Source organism: Bidens hawaiensis, unplaced genomic scaffold (genome assembly GCF_021521415.1).
Source record: "Bidens hawaiensis isolate Kalapana, Puna unplaced genomic scaffold, B.hawaiensis_p1.1 tig00016968_1, whole genome shotgun sequence".
Taxonomy (NCBI): Eukaryota; Viridiplantae; Streptophyta; class Magnoliopsida; order Asterales; family Asteraceae; genus Bidens; species Bidens hawaiensis.
The window spans coordinates 351,386-372,021 of NW_027492571.1; the positions used below are offsets into that span (position 1 = coordinate 351,386).

General features: G+C 37.8%; 3 pseudogenes across 3 annotated transcripts; all 3 read left to right on the forward strand.

Annotated features, from left to right (window-relative positions):
- The first annotated feature begins 1,049 nt into the window (after positions 1 to 1,049).
- Positions 1,050 to 3,256, forward strand: LOC143552661 (7-deoxyloganetin glucosyltransferase-like; annotated as a pseudogene). Its single transcript, XR_013138691.1, has 2 exons — positions 1,050 to 1,595; positions 2,170 to 3,256. The product of XR_013138691.1 is annotated as a 7-deoxyloganetin glucosyltransferase-like (transcript).
- A 7,442-nt stretch (positions 3,257 to 10,698) lies between these two features.
- LOC143552663 (7-deoxyloganetin glucosyltransferase-like) lies at positions 10,699 to 15,188 on the forward strand (annotated as a pseudogene). Its single transcript, XR_013138693.1, has 2 exons — positions 10,699 to 11,583; positions 14,080 to 15,188. The product of XR_013138693.1 is annotated as a 7-deoxyloganetin glucosyltransferase-like (transcript).
- A 1,105-nt stretch (positions 15,189 to 16,293) lies between these two features.
- On the forward strand, positions 16,294 to 19,483 carry LOC143552662 (7-deoxyloganetin glucosyltransferase-like; annotated as a pseudogene). Its single transcript, XR_013138692.1, has 2 exons — positions 16,294 to 17,800; positions 18,459 to 19,483. The product of XR_013138692.1 is annotated as a 7-deoxyloganetin glucosyltransferase-like (transcript).
- Positions 19,484 to 20,636: the final 1,153 nt, after the last annotated feature.

The following is a 20,636-nucleotide window of genomic DNA, read 5'->3' on the forward strand; positions in this document are numbered from 1 at the left end:
GATAATAGTTAATATCTTTGATCTAACTCAAACATATATAGATAATGCTTATGAAATTTTAGAGTTATATAAATAAAATGATGTATAAACAAAATATCTAACCGAATTAGAAAACAAAGGCTATTGATAAAAATAAATAAACAAATAACAAATAAAACACTTATAGATAAATCAACTAATCAAACAACATAACATATTGTTTTGTCAACTAAGTTTAGTTGGATTAGTTGAACACCCAATCTCAAAACTCCATAAATTCCGACAAGAGTTACAGGGTTCTTAAATTTTGCTAATTTGTTCATCTTTAATGGGATTTCAAAGGTTCATGAGGAGACATAAAAAAAATTGCAAGGGGGTTTAAATAGTTTATGATACTAATATCTTATCTTTTTACCCTAATGGCCTTTAATGGCCTTTAACTCAGTGGGGGTCTTTAACACCCCCTCCCCCTCAAGTGTTAATGAATCCGTCACTGCTTTCGAGACGAGGAGGGGGGATAGGGTTGAAAAGAGAGACAAAGGTTGAAATAAGGAAACCAAAAAACATATGAAAGCCTCTGATATGTCAGATGATACGTGGAACGTGTGGAAGCATATAAAGTATTAACACAATGGCCAATGAACAAAAGAAAAGAGAGAGATTGAACATAAGGAAACCAAAAAAAAAAAATATGAAAGCCTCTGATTGCGTGGAAGCATATGAACTATCAACACAAAGGCTAATGAATAAAACATAGAGTACAATAATTTAAAGCCTAATTGAAATGAATAGTATTAGGATGTTACCAAAGATAAGTGAATAACATGTAATAAATTTGCTCTCTTTAAAAGTTATAATGGTTTTCCACAGGCGGGACAATTCCAAAAGTATTGATGTTGAATTTGTCAACAAATGGACAAAAACTTAGTCGTTCAAACTTTCACATATCTCATAATTTGAGTTATAGGCGACTTTTTAATAATTGAGTGATCTTTTAATTAATTACTTATCTCTTCACTATATATTTTGGAACGCTACACTCTTCACTCATACAGTGTTTTGAAATTTAGTGTCCTTGGTTTTCTGTGTGTGTGTGTGAGTTCCTGGTTCCATGGATTCAACACAAGAAAACAAGCCACATGTGGTGTGCATACCAGCCCCGGCACAAGGTCACATTAACCCAATGACAAAACTCGCTAAAATCCTCCATTCCAAAGGCTTCATTATCACCTTTGTCAACACTGAGTTCAACCACCAACGCCTTCTTAAATCTCTAGGCTCTGACGCTCTAAACGGCTTCCCTTCCTACCACTTTGAATCTATCCCTGACGGTCTTCCCCCACCCGAAAATCCTGATGCCAGCCAACATACTGCCACCACACTAAAATCCCTCAATGAAAGTGGTTTGGGTCCATTTAAAAGTGTCCTCACCAAAGTGAGTGCTCTTTATTCCCCAGTGACATGCATATTGACCGACTACCTTACAATTTTCACCATTTCTGCGGCCGAGGAATTAGGTATTCCCGCAATTCTTTTTTGGACTGCGGGGGCTGGTTCCCTCATATGTTATGAGCAGTACCCCAATCTTATACAAAAGGGATTGATGCCTCTTAAAGGTAAATTGTTTTCCACTTTATTTCTCATAAAACTCTATTATATTTTCCCGATTTTTTTTCTTCATAATAGGATATTTTAGGGAGTGGAAATGATTTATCGGGGAGAGAAAGAGTGATAATGGTTTCTAGGTGAGCCGTCATTTGAAACGGCAGATCTATAATTATATCTAGGGCGTGTCAGTTTCTGTCAGGTGAGTTGGACAACTAGCTTGTGTTCCGTCATTTGAAATGGCAGTTGTGACACATTTTTGGTGTGATCCGTCATTTCATCAAGAAATGATATATTTGAATGGTTTTTAAAAATTGTGGGATAAAAAAATATGCGAACACGTAAGAAAAGAATAAGAATGTGAGCTGAACTAGTATATACCAGTTTCAAGTTGTTTAATTTTTTTTCTTTAAGCTTTTGTTCAAATTTATAACTAGAGAATTTAATGTGAAAAAAGATGTTGAGCAACTTAAAAAAAACAGAAAACAATTTCACCAATGTCCTTCACGGAGCTTACGAAGGCTGGAAACAAGGCCATAACTAATTATGGGGCTAACTTGAAAACAAATTTCTTTGTTTATGCAGATCAGAGTTATTTAGTAAATGGGTATTTGGATAAAGTTGTAGATTTTATTCCTACCATGCCCGGTATACGTCTAAAAGATATTCCACCTTTTGTTAGAATGGTCCATCCTGGTGACGAGTTTATGGTTGGATTTTCGGATTGGGCAATAAAGAGAGCGATTAAAGCATCAGCCATTATTTTTAACACTTTCGATGAGCTAGAAGGCGAAATTCTAGACGTGCTACTTCAACCTTCCCATTGTGCTATGGTATAGGACCCTTGCATCTCCTCCAGAGCAAAATTGCTGATAAGTCACTAGATTCCATCAAATCAAATCTTTGGGTTGAGGAGCCTAAATGTTTAAAATGGTTAGATGACAAAGAGCCGTTATCAGTCATTTATGTAAATTTTGGTAGCATCACTGTAATGACACCTCAACAACTAGTCGAATTTTGTTGGGGGCTTGCTAAAAGCAACTGTCCATTCTTGTGGATAATAAGACCTGACCTTGTGATTGGTGATTCTTCTGTGCTTCCGCCGGAGTTTTTGGAACAGACGAGCAATAGAGGGATGTTGGCTAGTTGGTGCCCACAAGAACAAGTTATAAGTCACCCATCAATAGGAGGGTTTTTAACGCATAGTGGATGGAATTCAACAATCGAAAGTATTTCTTATGGAGTCCCAATGATTTGTTGGCCTTTTTTCGCTGATCAACAACCGAATTGCTGGTGGAGTTGCAATAAGTGGAAGATTGCGATGGAGATCGACAACGATGTTAAGAGTGATGAAGTTTCGAAGCTAGTGATCGAGTTGATGAATGGAGAAAAGGGAAAAAAGATGAGAAAGAATGCCATCGATTTGAAGAACAAGGCTGAGGAGGCATGCACCTTTCCCTCTGGTTCTTCTGTGGTTAATTTGGAGAAAATGATTCAACTACTGCAAACATCTCCAAAATAATTTATAAGTTATTTTAGATGAATATGTTTTATCTTACTTATGCCACCAGTTCTTAAAGATCAATTTTATTTTGTGTGCTAAATGGTACTGGTTAATTTTTCAAAACACATCCATTTTTTGTTTCACCACTAGGATTCAATCATTGTGATGGTATGATCCATACAAGGGAGAAATCCTAAATCATAGAACAAGAGTGTATTTCGTGAGAAAAGACGATAAACAGATATATAAGTGACCATGTTGGAAGCCTTTTTTAGTAGGCAAAAACTCCAAGATTAAGAAGAGAATGCCGTAAATTGAGAGAGACAATTGGGACAAATTTTCTGAATAATTCTCAAATGAAAGTACAAGAAAATTAAGTATGCATGGCTATGAACACATGATGTCCATATTCCTTCTTTGTTGGAGACATGCATGCAACTACTAAACTATCATGCTCCATTAACTACATGTGATCCTAAAATAATGCAACTGCAATTGAAAAAGGCTAAACTGGCAAACTTGACATCTAATCTAGTGAACGACTGGTCTTCGTATTACACGCGTGGGTCTTTGTGGTGTAACCTGCTGGGCCGGTTGGGCCATATCATCCCCTCCCTCTCGAGATGATTCATTGCCCTCAATGTCTCCGAATTCCGGAAAGCGGGTTGTGAACGCGGATGTGTCTTCCCACGTTGCTTCTGATGTTGGTTTGTGCATCCACTTAACCAATAGTTGAGGTTGTTGGTTCTGATTTAGATTTTGATCCATGACGTATTCGGGTAATTCGGCGATATCAACATCTGCATAAGCTTCGTTGATATCCCCCGACTGCGTTTGAGGTGGCCCGAAACTTTGTTTTAATAAGGAAACGTGGAATACCGGATGTATTCGCACATCGGCAGGTAGCTCTGGCTTGTATGCAACTTTTCCCACACGTTCAATGATCTTAAATGGCCCGTAAAACCTTCTAGAAAGTTTCTGGTTTGACCTGTGTTGTAATGAAGCTTGTCGATACTTGTGTAGGCGTAAATAGACCAAGTCTCCAACTGCAAATTCTTTATCCGATCGACTCTTGTTTGCTTGTTTAACCATGCGCGATTTGGCAGCCTCAATTGATGATTTAAGAGAGCTCAGAATCTGTCGGTGCTGAAGCAAGGCTGTTTTGATTGATCTGGTGTTGCTAGACCCTGGTATATAATCATGAATGGCCGTAACCTCATGACTATAAAGCGCTTTAAAAGGAGTCATGTTGATCGCCGAATGATAATGAGTATTGTAGGAAAACTCGGCAAGATACAGGAAGCGTTCCCATGTTTTGAGAGCATCCAACACGAATGCCCGAAGATACATTTCAAGGCATCGGTTAACCACTTCTGTCTGGCCATCCGTTTGAGGATGGTAGGCACTCGAATGAAGTAATTTCGTCCCCATTTGCTTGAAAAGTTCTTTCCAAAATTGGCTTACAAACAATGGATCACGATCGGATACGATGGTCTTGGGTAAACCATGGAGGCGATAAATTTCTCTCATAAATATTGATGCCAATGATACGGCCGTATATGAAGTAGGTAACGGTATGAAGTGGCCGAACTTAGAGAGACGATCTACCACGACCCAAATAGTGGTCTTGCCCTTCGATGTGGGTAATCCTGTAACAAAATCCATTGAGATGTCTACCCATGGGTATTCCGGGGTTGGAAGTGGCTGCAATAACCCGTAGGGTTTGTAGTTCGGGGTTTTGATACATTGGCAAACATGGCAAGATTTAATAAAACGGGTGACATCACGTTTAAGACCTAGCCAAGTAACGACCGCCGAAAGGCGTTTAGTTGTTGCGTAGATGCCGGAATGACCACCCATGAAGGACGAGTGAAATTCTTCCATTAACCGCTGCATTAGGTCGGTGATAGGTGGAACTAGAATTTTTCCATTGATGTATATTAACCCATCACGATAAGCATGGTTTGGAAAACTGGATGGGTCGCCCTTAATCATTTCGACAAAGGTTTTGCCATTGGAATTGGATAGGAAGTAAGAACGAAGTTCAGCTAACCAATTGGCGGTGGGGTAAGAAATGGCGAGTAATGATGGAATGTCGATTCGGCTCAACGCATTGGCCACATTATTATCTTTTCCCGGTTTAAAGTGTATCTCGAAGTCAAAACCCATGAGCTTTGTGATCCATTTTTGTTGTTCCGGGGTGGATTTTTAGGGTTAGAATGTGTTTAAAGCTGTGATGATCGGTGTAGATTCGAAAGGGGCAGTCGAGTAAATATTGACGCCATTTTTTGACTGCTTCGGTAATGGCGTTGAATTCTTGTGTGCATGGGGATTGGTATTTCATTGTATCACACAGTTTCTTACTGAAGAAGGCAATGGGTTAGTTGTGTTGGGATAAAACTGCTCCAAATTCAAGGTCCGATGCATCAGTAGTAACATCAAAAGGCTTCGAAAAATTAGGTAGGGCAAGAGTGATGAGGTGTTGCTTGTGTTGTTTGAGTTTGATGAATGCTTCTGTTGCATTTTGGTTCCAAGTAAATTCTTTGCCTTACAACAAATTGGTTAGTGGTGTGGCGATTTGTGCATAATCTTTTTCAAAACGACGGTAATAGCCGGTGAGTCCAAGAAAGGCACGGAGGGTGGTGAAGGAATTCAGTGCCGGCCACTGTTGTATAGCCGATATTTTTTCCGGTTCCGGAGCAACGTCGTGGGATGAGATACAGTGGCCTAGAAACGAGATTTCGGAAGGTGCATTTGGAGGCTTTGGCATAAAATGTGTGGTTATGGAGTTGTTGGAAGACATAGTGAAGGTGTACATAGTGTTGGTCACGGGTATGAATATAGATGAGGATATCATCAAAATATACTAGGACAAATTGACGAAGTACGGGGTGGAAAAGGTCGTTCATGGCAGATTGAAAGGTGGACGGTGCGTTTGATAAACTGAATGGCATAACAGGGAATTCATAATGGCCATCTATGGTACGGAAAGCGGTTTTGTGAATGTCTTCGGGTGCGACACGGATTTGGTGGTAACCCGATCGTAAGTCTATCTTAGATAAGATAGTTGCACCATGGAATTCGTCATGGAGTTCATCGATGGTGGGAATCGGGAATCGGTCACGGGCTGTAACCGCGTTTAAGGCGCGATAGTCTACGCAAAAATGCCATGTACCGTCCTTCTTTTTGACCAAAAGGATCGGTGATAAGAAAGAGCTTTGGCTAGGGCGGATAATGCCATTACTGAGCATTTCAGAGATCAGTTGGGTCATGATTTGTTTTTGGAAATGTGGGTACCGATATGGTCTAACGCTGATTGGTTGGTTATCGTTGGTAAGAGTATGTGATGATCATGGGGTCTCGATGGTGGCAGGGAGTGAGGTTCTTGAAATATGGATTGAAACATATCGAGCAGCGCGGTGATATGTGGGTCATTAGGGATGGAGGGTGGTGCATTTGTAGTTGCCGGTTGCATGGTAAAGGCATGTAGGGAATTGAGTCGTGTTTAAGGAGGGTGGATAAGGAGGATGGTGAAACGGGTTTGACCAGTGGTTCTCCACAAAGTGTGATGTTTTCACCGAGGTGGTTAAAGCTATTTTGGGGATTGAGAAATCAGCGGTGATGCATCCCAACGTACTTAGCCATGAGATACCAAGTACAATATCCGCACCTTGAACTGGGAAGATGAAGAATGGAATATTGAAGCTGGATTTTTGGAGGTGTATATCAACACCCGGGCAATAACCTTGGCAGTGGATGAATTGTCCGTTACCGACCATGACGGCGAATGGTTGTTTTGGTTGGACCGGTAAGGCAAGGGTCGAGGCTATTCTTGGTTGAATGATGTTGTGCGTGCTGCCACAATCAATTAGAACTGTGACGGGTAGCCCTTCGATATAACCGGTAATGCGTAGGGTTTGGAACGAGCTTACACCAAAAAAAGCGGCATCGGATACCGACATGAATTTGGGACCGTCGGTTTGATCGTCTTGGTTGGTGGGGTCGGTGTGATCATCCATGTTTGTGTGGTCGTCGTTGTCGACGATTAGTAAAAATTGGGGCGGTGAGCACTTGTGACCCAGGAATTATTTTTCCGGGCACCTGAAACATAAGCCTTCCTTTCGGCGTAATTGGATGGCTTCCAGCGAGAGTTTGGTTATTGGCAATGGCTTGGGAGGGGCTGGTAATAGAGGTGTTATGGTGGTGGTTGTGGGTTTAGTGTTGGAAGAGGATGGCACGGATGTAGGGGTGGTGGTTGGAATATTGTTGGAAAAGTGGGATGGGTACGACTTATTAGGAGTATATGGTTTGGGTTTTTGGAAGTGGTAGATTTTATTTTCAACTGCACGTGCTAATCCGCAGGCATCGTGGATTGAGTTAGGTTTTAAAGTTGTGAGCTCGGCTTGGATCTCTGGTTTAAGCCCGAAAATGTAACAGTTTTTTAATTTTTGCGAGGAGAAACCCGTGACTGTGTTGCTAATCCGTTCAAAGGCGGCTTGGTATTCGGGTACCGAGCTTGTTTGTTGAAGTTTAAATTCAAGTCCCGTATCGATAATCAACACACGAATTAAACGAATAACTCTCGTTTATATTAATCAGAAAATATAACTCTAAAAACTGATTACAACTCTCTCAAACCCTAACTCGGTTTGACTCTTGATGAACCCTAACTCGGTTACACCAACTTACTTATATAGACTAACCTAACTTGCTACCCAAGACATCAAATATTATAATTACAATACAATTATGGAACATATTATAATTAGGAAATATACCAACTATGACCTACTTGTCAATATTTGTCCTTCAAGCTCAACAACTTGTGACTTGAGTCCGAAATTACTTCCAACATAAATAGTGCGCCTTCGTGGTTCTCATAAGAGGGTGGCCCAAAACGGATTTCAAGTTCTAGTTTGAAGTCCGTCCAAGACCCCAGTAGGTTGTTGAGGCGTCACCGGTGACATGAAATGCTGAGAGGTAAACTCGTTCCGGTGGTGGAATGTTGTAATACGAGAAAAAATGTTCCGCTTGGAAGATCCATCTCAAGGGGTTCGATCCATCAAAGGCTAGTAGGGTGATTTTGGGGTGGCGTGGGTTTTGTTCTTGACGTTCCGGTGGTTACGAGCTGGGTTATCGGGTGGTACATTTTGGCGAGTCGGATCGAGGTTGTCGGTTAGCTGCATAACGAGATTGACCAGGTGGCCCGTGGTTTCGGTTTGAGTATCTAATTTGGTGTTTAAGTTTGCAGTTGCTTGAACAAGGGCGGCGATTTGTGTACAGATGTCGGTTTGGGTTTCTGCTGCGGCTTGGGTGATTTGGATAAGTTGGTTCAGTTGGTCGGAGATAGCCGGAGGAAGGTCGTCGTTCCCCGGCGGTTCACGGCGTGGGGGCATGTTGAAGGAGGTGAGGACGTGAATGAAAGAACCAAAATGTTGGAAGCCTTTTTTAGTAGGCAAACACTCCAAGATTAAGAAGATAATGCACTAAATTGAGAGAGACAATTGGGACAAATTTTTTGAATAATTCTCAATCAAATGAAAGTACAAGGAAATTAAATATGCATACCTATGAACACATGATTCCATATTCCTTCTTTGTTGGAGACATGCATGCAACTACTAAACTATCATGCTCCATTAACTACATGTGATCCTAAAATAATGCAACTGCAATTGAAAAAACTAAACTGACAAACTTAACATCTAATCTAGTAAACGACTGGGTCTTCGTATTTCACGCGTGGGTCTTTGTGGTGTAACATGCTGGGCCGGTTGGGCCATGTCAGCCAAGTCCCGTATCGATAATCAACACACGAATTAAACGAATAACTCTCGTTTATATTAATCATAAAATCTCACTCAAAAAACTGATTACAAACCCTCAAACCCTAACTCGGTTTGACTCTTGATGAACCCTAACTCGGTTACACCAACTTCACTCTAGATGAACCCTAACTCGGTTACATCTCATGTGTATCTAGATGAACCCTAACTCGGTTGCATCTAACACCACACAATCTATAATGTCAAACCATACATCGGTTTATATAGAACTAACCTAACTTGCTAGCCAAGACATTACCTAGTATAATTACAATACAATTAGGAAACATATTATAATTAGGAAATATAACCAACTATGACCAGCTTGTCAACATTAGTCCTTCAAGTTCACCGACTTGTGACTTGGAGTCTGAAATTACTTCCAACAATCACCCCCTAATTTCCGACTCTAAATAAGTGAATCTTCAACTTTGAGCATGTCTCTTTTGCTCTGTTTGATTTGACTCATGAACTTGACCTTCTCGGTTTTCACAACCATATTGGCCTTGATCTCCCCGAAACTTTTCTTGATCCATAGATGTGTTCTCGGCTCCCCCGAACTCGACTACCTCTGTGACCCTGTCCCCGACCATTCCCTCGGTAGTATGAACACGCATAACCACTCCTTTGGCTGCAATCCAGGTCATCTAATCGAGTGAACAACAATTTTCCTTGATCTTCTTTTGTTCCCAAATAAAAACACGAGCACATCTTTCAAATCCTTGGTCAAACATAACTCGTTCTACCTGTATAAAACAAACTCCGAATTAAACCCGCTTGTCCAACGGGATTTTTAAAGTTTTGATTAAACCAAACTTGTTAAACCAATGAAAAGAAACTGTACCAATATCTTTTCTTTAAAATTCAGCATAAAAAATAAACCAACCTCTTGATTTATTTCCTTTTCTTAGAAATCCCTTTATTTCCCAACGATGCCTTTGAAGTTTGGAGCAGCTTACTTCACAATCGAATTAATTTATTTAACAGTTAACACCTCCTTGGTTAATAAATTGCAAAACAAGGAATCTCCTTATTACAAAAGAACGTGATATTCAATTGTTGCCGCCGGACAACAACAAACCACCACCACAGTTTCGACTTGCTTGTGAAAAGAAACTAGGATTCGAAAACCCAACTCGATTCCGATACGCGCCAATGATGGCTTCTCCTCAAGCCACCGCTCGCCGACTAATTATCGATTTCTTAAACTTGGCTCTGATACCAATTCAAGTCCCGTATCGATAATCAATACACGAATTAAACGAATAACTCTCGTTTATATTGATAAGAAAATCTCACTCAAAAAACTGATTACAAACCCTCAAACCCTAACTCGGTTACACCAACTTCACTCTAGATGAACCCTAACTCGGTTACATCTCGTGTGTATCTAGATGAACACTAACTCGGTTGCATCTCACACCACACAATCTATAATGTCAAACCATACATCGGTTTATATAGAACTAACCTAACTTGCTAGCCAAGACATTACCTATTATAATTACAATACAATTAGGAAATATATTATAATTAGGAAATATAACCAACTATGACCATCTTGTCAACATTGGTTCTTCAAGTTCACCGACTTGTGACTTGGAGTCTGAAATTAGCTCCAACAATCAGACCATATAGAAAAGAACTACATTTACGGCCGGTTATCACCCTAAATTAGGATCGCAAATACCCATTTTGGTAATATCAACAAGCGCGGTATATATAAATGACAATATATGTATAACGCCCCACGTAATTTCACGTGGTTAACTGGCGTTACGATTGATAGAAACTTAGCAGCAGAAACATATTATTTACTTAAGGACCGCTTGTGATATAAGCTTAAAAAGGGAACTCACGTAGACCCTGGTTTACCCTACATAACTTAAATCAAACCTAATAAATTTAATATGAATTGACAAGTGACAACTAGACCCAAACCCACAAACGCAATAAACGTGACAAACCAGAAACACAAACTTCAAAATAATTAATATATGAACTAGCTAGAATTCTTTGAATCAACTTCAACCACATGATTTCTTTTGTTTTCTTAATATTTCTATTTTCAGAATTATTGGTTTCATTCACTGGTGGCATATAAAAGCAGCACTGCATGTTTCAAAATTTGATGTCCTCATTTTATTTTGTGTGTGAAAGATAGATCCAAATGGATTCGACACATAAAAACAAGCCACATGTGGTGTGCATACCACTCCTAGCACAAGGTCACATTAACCCAATGCTAAATCTTGCTAAAATCCTACACTCAAAAGGCTTCTTTATCACCTTTGTCAACACCGAGTTTAACCACCAACTCCTTCTCAAATCACTAGGCTCTAACGCCCTACACGACCGCCCTTCCTTCCACTTCGAAACATTCTCTGATGGTCTTCCACCAGCGAAAAACCCCGATGCTACCCAAGATACTCAATCTCTACTCACATCCCTCCATGAGCATGGTTTGGACCCAATTAAAGATATCCTCTCTAAAGTGAGTGCATTATATTCACCGGTGACTTGCATTGTGGCCGACTTTGCTATGTTTCACCCTCCCTGCTGAAGAATTAGGAATCCCGGAAATCCTCTTTTGGACCGCTGGGGCTGGTTCCCTCATATGTTATGATCAGTACCCCAATCTTATGCAAAAGGGTTTGATGCCTCTCAAAGGTAAAGATTTAGCAATTTATTGTACAACTGATTAAGGTATGTATTTCTCATTAAACAACTATTAACTTTCCAAAGATGTAGAAAAAAAAGGTTTCTAAGTATCTTTTAAAGATAATAGAAAGTGAAAATTTTGTGCATATGTAGTTTAAATTTATATAGATCAAGCTTTAAATTTAAAGTGCGTTTAAACTATAAAATGTACAAATGATTTTGGACCCCTTTATCATGAAATCAATGGATGAGATAATGAAAGGCGGTCATGTCAGCAGATAGCGACAGTGGACCGAAATCCGAATTGTTTTTTCATGGGTTGGAATTTTCCGGTCTGTTCAAGTATGGCCGAAAAATTTTCATCTTACTTCGTTTCTTTCCTTCTTATTTTTCATGGTATTTCATGAGGGTTAGTGTTCAAATTTCAAATGTGTATCAGAAATTTATCGTATACATAACACAACAAAAAAAGTTCATGTGTTGCAGTCGACCCCCATGGCTTGACTATGGGGCCGCCCCTGCACGTCACTAATTTTCAATTGTGAAAAAAACTTGAGGTTCTCCGATCTTTTAACAAAGGTTGATAACTTTTTTATAAAACATTATTTTTAAAATTTTAAAATATGTTGCTCTGTAAATTTGAAAATTTTATTCTTTTTAATTTGAGTATACTTTTGTTATACTTTTTTTTATTATAATCAATGTCATTAAAAATCGATCTGTTGTACATGTAACATGCATGATTATACGTTGATATGAAAATAAGCTACATAACTATTTATATAAATATAAATCATGTTTGTGTAGTTATGTATGGGCGTAATTAATTACATTTCTGCATAATTATTGTGGTCCCTAATGCCCTTGTCCACATGCCACATGCCACATGTCGTTTGTTTTCTGATGCAAAGCTCCTCCTTATTGTGAATTTGTGAGAACTCAATAATACCACTTTCAAACTTTTTTATTTTAATTATAAAAATATCATTGTAAAAATAAATACAAATTAAGTAGCTCATGAAATCACATGTACACACAAAGGGTATACTAGTGGTTGACTTATCTCCTTGAAACATCCCAAAACTAAGGGGTATCTTAGAGGTTGGATTTACATATGAAACATAATTTCTGAACGTGAAGAATCATTTCAGAAGTAGAGCAGCGGGATCATATAATCTTCATACCCTAATGTATTATATCCGTATAAAATAAGAAATAAGTAATTTGAAAACTAACTAGCTAGACAGAACAAAAACTTCAACATTGTTAGATGCTAATTTCAGACGGATAACCCTCCTTGGCGCCACCCTAATCCTTATTCTATCATGTTAACCTTCTATTTGATGTTCGATCATACTAAAAGTCAGCGGCGTTGCTGAGTGAGTTTTAGCTTCAACATACCATACACAAACATACTAGTTGTTATGAATCAATATAATAACACATATGTACCTGAGGGCACACACATCTCACTTTCCGTTCATAGATACTTCGTTAATGGAAACATCGTTACATCATTTATAAGTTAATAAAGGTTTATTGTCGAACTCTAGCCATATTTCAAGGGTCATAGCAACCCAAACGTTAGAATGACCATCGCCATTCAACTTCCCATACACAATTGCAGGGCCTACCCTAATTTTTTTTTGGGGGGTGGGGGGGGGGGGGTCGAAGGTCCCCAGCTAGGTCTGAAATAGTTTTAGAAAAATTTATATGTATTTTTTGAAAAACAATATGTATATTTATTGTTTAAACAAGATTACATAACAACTAGTTTGGTCCAGTGACAAAAAGGTATGATTCACACCCAAAATGTTGTGGGTTCTAGTGTCATTTGAGACATGTTTAAGGCTATTTTTATACAAAAGTTTTCTACATAACCCAAATTATAATCAAGTAAGCAAATTTAAAAATCCAATTCTTTTAACCCAACAAAATACTCATTTTACTTAAAGTCCAAAATATTTTAACAATTCTTAGAGACGGTCTTGCACAATTGCACAACATCCAACAAGCGACAAAGGCATTGCCAAGTGCGTGCCCCTTTTGAGGGGCCTAACAAAATACTCATACCATTCTAACTTATAAAAAATTCATATTAAACTTCATACTTTTACCCTTTCACACTTTTGTTTTCGTTGCACAGCACCACAAAAACATTTTTAAAAGGGTATTGACAGAGGGGCATGCTAATGGTTTAACGATAAGACTTAACGGGGTTAGTGGGGTCGGGTTTAATTGCAAGTGAAATGAAATCACCGGGACGAAAATCACAGATTTGAAACTATTAGACTAAAACCACATATTTGAACAAACAACAGGGACGAAATCCGCAATTTACTCTTTCTTATTTGGTGAATTTTGGGTGGTTTTGAAAAATATATGCTTTGAAATATCATCCATATTTCAAAAATAGCACACATTTATACTCATTAAAATTCATTAAGTTCATACAAATGAACATATTTTGTTCCAACTTGTGTCCAATTTTATTCGTGTACGCAGATTCGGGTCATTTGGTAAATGGGTATTTGGATACAGTTGTAGATTTTATTCCTACAATGCGTGGTATACGTCTAAAAGATATTCCTCCTTTTATTAGACTCATCTATCCTGTGGATGAGTTTATGGTTGGATTGTCGGATAAGGAACTAGAGAGAGCGAAAACAGCAACGGCCATGATTTTTAACACTTTTGATGAGCTAGAAGGTGAATGTCTGGATGCACTCTCTTTAAAGTACCCGCTGTGCTATGGTATAGGGCCTTTGCATCTACTCCAGAACAAAATTGCTGATAAGTCTCTAGATTCCATCAAATCAAATCTATGGATAGAAGAGCCTAAATGTTTAAAATGGTTAGATAACAAAGAGCAATTATCAGTCATCTATGTAAATTATGGTAGCGTCACTGTGATGACACCTCAACAACTAGTCGAGTTTTGTTGGGGACTTGCTAAGAGCAATTATTCATTCTTGTGGATAATACGACCCGACCTAGTGATTGGTGATTCTGCTATTCTGCCATCAGAGTTTTTGGAACAGACGAGCAATAGAGGGATGTTGGCTAGTTGGTGCCCACAACAAGAAGTCCTAAGTCACCCGTCAATAGGAGGGTTTTTAACGCATAGTGGATGGAATTCGACAATCGAAAATATTTCTTATGGAGTCCCAATGATTTCTTGGCCGTTTTTCGCTGATCAACAACCGAATTGCTGGTGGAGTTGCAATAAGTGGAGGATCGCCATGGAGGTTGACAACAACGTTAAGAGTGATGAAGTGTCGAAGCTAGTGATTGAGTTGATGAATGGAGAAAAGGGAAAAGAGATGAGAAAGAATGCGATTGATTTGAAAAACAAGGCTGAGGCGGCATGCAACTTTCCCTCGGGTTCTTCTGTGGTTAATCTGGACAAAGTGATTGATCTGTTACAAGGATCTTTCAGATAATTCACAATATGTTTTGGATGTGTATTTATTTATCTTACTCATGCCACCAGTTAATAAAACTTCATTTTATTTTGTGTGCTTATTACTGTCTTTGTACAAGAGACCTCCTAAGGAGAGTACTATGATCCATAATAATTAATAGAAAAGACCGAGAGTTAAGATTATAAAAGCTCTGGTTGGAAAAACTTTCGGTGTTTTTCACTACAAGTTTCAAACCTGTATCATACCACCATTGTATTTGTATGGTATTTAATTAGTTTGCGCTTTCTCATTTTTTTTTTGTTACGACTACTGGTGCAGTACCGATTGATAACATCCTTATTTCCATGATTGATCTTTAACAATAGATTATTATTCTAAGTAGTTTTTGTCACATATATATGTTTACGTATAAAATGTATGACACATTTTGTGTAATAAGGTAACAATGTTGTACATTGGATCGGAACCATTAGAACCAGACAAGAACCGGATCAGAAATAAAACCGACAAATGACTGAAAAATAAAACTGAAACCTGACCCAATTATATTATACCCGGTCGGTGCCAAACCGCTAAAGTCAGTTCTCACTAATTGTTTATATGCCATAACTGGATAAAAAATTCTGTATTTGAATAGTCCGGTTCTTAAGTTCCACGCACTGAGCCTTCGGGTTTTACCCTGAACCGAACCGGAACCGTTTAATGTTAAAACTGAGAACCAGAATCCGTAAGATAACACACTTTGTCGATTATGATACACTGGTTCGTTATCGTTTCTCGGTTCCCACGGATTCAAATTGTTTCTTGCTCACCCCTAGGTAATGTACATGTTTCCTCTGTCGTTGCACGCGAGAAACCTCTTAGTTATTTACTATTTAATATGGGAAGGGACCAAATTCTGTCATAACATTTCTGAAGGCTAATCGATCCCCAATTTTTCACATGTAAACAAGGAAAAGAGAGAAAAGAGTATTTAAGATTAATATCTATGTTTAACTAATTATCAGAGGGTAGAGGGTATGGTTAAGGCTTGAGATCTTATGGTCTCATGTTTGAAACCTGGCTTAAGGGGTTTCCTTGTAGTGGTGGTATCGCCCTTGATGGCGTTTATACGTCTAAACCAGTATGAACAGTTGACATATCGGGTATTGGGTAGTTCCATTTAAAAAAAAAGGGTCGATATGTTTGGAATCAACCGATCTATTTATGTGCTTCTTCGATCAGGACAAAATTTTGGAGGTAAAGTATATATCAATAATATGGACAACATCAAATTCAGCAAAACTTTAATAATAGCACATAACATATTGCGTTTTTTTTTCAACGACTCATTAATGGCCGGTTAACTATAGAGCCCTTTATATAATTTATAAATTGATAGGTCAATTAGTTTTTATGTCCATTTTTCATTTTTAAAAAAGGATACCCTTCATTGGTAGCTTATAGAAACATTAATACATATCTGTGTTATGCATGAGCTAGAGAGTTCAATGGGTTCGACATAAAATTACTACTACAAAATTGAAGATGAAACAAAACCGTGGTTGAACATTGTGATTAAGATTATTTGAACCATAACTTGGATAATGCTTGAAATCGTGTAGAGCTATATCAGGTTAGACTATTTGAGGGTACACTAATCGGATTAGACTAAGGAAAGGATGACCTATTCCGTTTTGTTAGTTGCTCGACAGTTATCAAAACTGTCACCCAAATCTGGATCGTATAATCGGATCCTTATATATCAATTTGATAATTAATATATTTTCAAACACATTTGCCGAACTGCAATGTAAACTCCAAAAGCCGAATTTGCAATTGTAGTTAATAATAAAGCCAGCCCGATTCATTGATACATGACCCAACAAAAAAATGAAACATTAACTAGATATAAAGGAGCCTTTACGACTTCATTATCATGTCTCCTAACTTGTTAATAACTAACAATATTAATAAAATCTTCAAGTTATTCCAATAACACCAAAATCATATTGATAACACTAAAACTATCGACACTAATAAATCTATGGCTAATCTATAGCAAAAACCATCTTGCTACGGATTTGGTATGTAGTTAGAAGTCTCATAGCTACTTTATATGCTACAAATCATAGCCCCGGTAGTTAGATTTGCAACGGTTTTAGCCACAAAAGAATAGTAGCTATTTTAGCACAAATACTCTGACTCAACTTCAACCACATGGTTTTCTTAACCTTTTCTTTTTAGATTTATGGGTTTCATTCACTAGTAGTGGCTTATAAAAGCAGTATTACATGTTTCAAATTTTAAGGTCCATATGGATTCGACACAAGTTAACAAGCCACATGTGGTGTGCATACCCGCCCCAGCACAAGGTCACATTAACCCAATGCTAAAACTTGCTAAAGTCCTACACTCCAAAGGCTTCTTTATCACCTTTGTCAACACCGAGTTTAACCACCAACGCCTTCTTAGAACGCTGGGATTTGACGCCCTACATGACCGCCCTTCCTTCCACTTCGAAACCTTTCCTGATGGTCTTCCACTCGCAGAAAACCCCAATGCCACCCAGGATATTCCATCTTTACTCAAATCCGTCAATGAAAATGGTTTGGGTCCATTCAAAAGTGTCCTTACTAAAGCAAGTGCTTTTTATTCCCCAGTGACTTACATAGTGGCCGACTACCTTATGGGTTTCACCCTCTCCGCGGCCGAGGAATTTGGTATTCCAGCAATTCTCTTCTGGACCGCTGGGACTGGTTCCCTCATATGTTACGATCAGTACTCCAATCTTATACAAAAGGGTTTAATGCCCCTCAAAGGTAAGGATTTTATGATCAATTACTAGCTTAGAATCCGTATACAAGTGGTAGAGGATATCAATACATAATATTTTAAATCTTTATTACATCTTAAAAATGGAAAAGAGTGTTATGTATACATACATTTTAAAAAAATCAACTATATGTAAAATTTAATATATAATTGAGTTTCAAATTTCGTTAATTATTATTTAATGTATTTTAATTTCAGTTACTATTTGATTGAAGATTTTGAAGTTTCAGTGTGCAACTTTATGACACACATTTGCGTTGTTAATTGTTGAAATGCCCATTCCCATTCTCGCCCGCTATAATGCCCAGAGGCAGTGGTCATGTAGGGGCGCTTTAATCGCCCCGATAATACCCCATTACCCATGATCTAAGTTATTTTAGTTTTTTTTCTTATATAACAAAGTTTTAGACAGCTAAAACACACCGTAAAAGAATTGTTTGTTCGTTAAGTTACTATAACAATAAAAAAAAATAACAGAAAACTAGGGGAAAAATTTGATACTTAACATTCATACTCATTAAATTTCATTACATAAATTCATGCGTATTAATTTATTAAGATTTGCAGGGGCTTACAAATGCTGTATTTTCATACAGATTAACATATTTGGTGCTAACTTGAGTCCGATTTAATTACTGTATGCAGATCCAAGTTATTTAGTAAATGGGTATTTGAATACAGTTGTAGATTTTATCCCAACCATGCCTGGTATACGTCTAAAAGATATTCCTCCTTTTGTTAGAATCATCCATCCCGGGGATGAGTTTATGGTTGGATTTTCAAAAAGGGAAATAGAGGGGGCGAAAAGAGCAGCGGCCATTATTTTTAACACTTTTGATGAGCTAGATGGTGAATGTCTAGACACCCTCTCAATAAAGTATCCGTTGTGCTATAGTGTAGGTCCTTTGCATCTGTTCCAGAGCAAAATTGTTGATAAGTCTCTAGATTCCATCAAATCAAATCTCTGGGTAGAAGAGCCTAAATGTTTAAAATGGTTAGATGACAAAGAGCCATTCTCAGTTGTATATGTAAATTTTGGTAGCATCACAGTAATGACACCTCAACAACTAGTCGAATTTTGTTGGGGACTTGCTAAGAGCAATTATCCATTCTTATGGATAATACGACCCAACCTTGTGATTGGTGATTCTGCTGTGCTTCCACAGGAGTTTTTGGAGCAGACAAGCAATAGAGGGATGTTGGCTAGTTGGTGCCCACAAGAACAAGTTCTAAGTCACCCGTCAATAGGAGGGTTTTTAACGCATAGTGGATGGAATTAGACAATTGAAAGTATTTCTTACGGAGTCCCAATGCTTTGTTGGCCTTTTTTCGCTGATCAACAACCGAATTGCTGGTGGAGTTGCAATAAGTGGAAGATTGCGATGGAGATCGACAACGATGTTAAGAGTAATGAAGTTTCGAAGCTAGTGATCGAGTTGATGAATGGTGAAAAGGGAAAAGAGATGAGAAAGAATGCCATTGATTTTAAGAACAAGGCTGAGGAGGCATGCACTTTTCCTTCTGGTTCATATGTGGTTAATTTGGAGAAAGTGATTCAACTACTACAAGTATCTTCAAAATAATTCACAATATGTTTTAGATATTGAGTATATTTATTTATCTTCCTTATGCCACCACTTATTAAGAATTAAATTTATTTTGTATGCATACTATTGCCTTTTTAGTTTGTACTGCTGGCAAATAATTTCGTTAATTCATCGGTGTCAAAGTTAAGGGGTTGTGTTGTAATTAGTCAAACTATGTTTAGTATGTATTTAGAATGTTTATGTAAATATAGGGTCCAGAAGTGTCAAATGAAAAGTTTATAACTTTCTAGTACACATGCCAGATTAGGATTGGTTATGGTTGTGTATAAATAGGGGTCAATCGACGAAGTTAAAATCATTCAAGATTGTTATAACGTTGTATTATCAGTTTATCAATAAAGTTTTGTTGATTCAGTTCTGTTTCATCTGTGTTTTCTTAATCGATCAAGTTGTGTAAAGATCAAGTCCGGGCAACATGTACAAGGAGAAGTAGCATGATCGAGTCGTCAATAATAATATAAATATGATATGGATTAAATCATGTCAGAACAATTTTTGTATCGAAACGCGAAAAGGAACGCTAAATTCTTAAAACAAGAGAGTAATTTGTGTGTATTGTTTTGGATAAAAATCAGCTAAGGATCAAGTATCCAAATCTGTAAAGTGAGGTATAGTGCTATGTTGATAATAACGAATATGTAATCGAAATCTTGATGTACACAATGATTTGATCAGAGGGAAAAAACCCTTGAATACGATAGTCTTACTTCGGTCAAAACTTATCAAGGTAATCTTTGGTAAAATAACTTCGGTCAAGGATTAACAAGATAATTTTTGGTCGAATTACTTTCGTCAATGATCAACAAGGTAACCTTTGGTCGATAAGTATATGATTATCGTGGTCTCCGGCACAAAAAACCCCCGGACGGTGAAAACTATCACCGTCGATTATATTGGTAATAAAAGGTGGTTACAAGTGTTGTGGAGTATATGATCGAGATTACAAAGTAAGCTAGTGTGTAGAGAGAATGTTTGCTTCTGCTCTAGTGTGTGTGTTCGTACATGTGTTTTTTAACTGATCACAATCTCCATTATATATAAAAGATAATAAATCAATGGAGTTATGACTATTAATTAAAAATCCCTAAAAATCCGCCATTGCCTTCAATATAACTATTTCCTTAATTATCCACGCGATTTGTTGATTTGATTGCGAGATTATAGGTTAATCTTGGTAACTAGCCGTTATACCTGCCAATAATATAAAGATAATAAA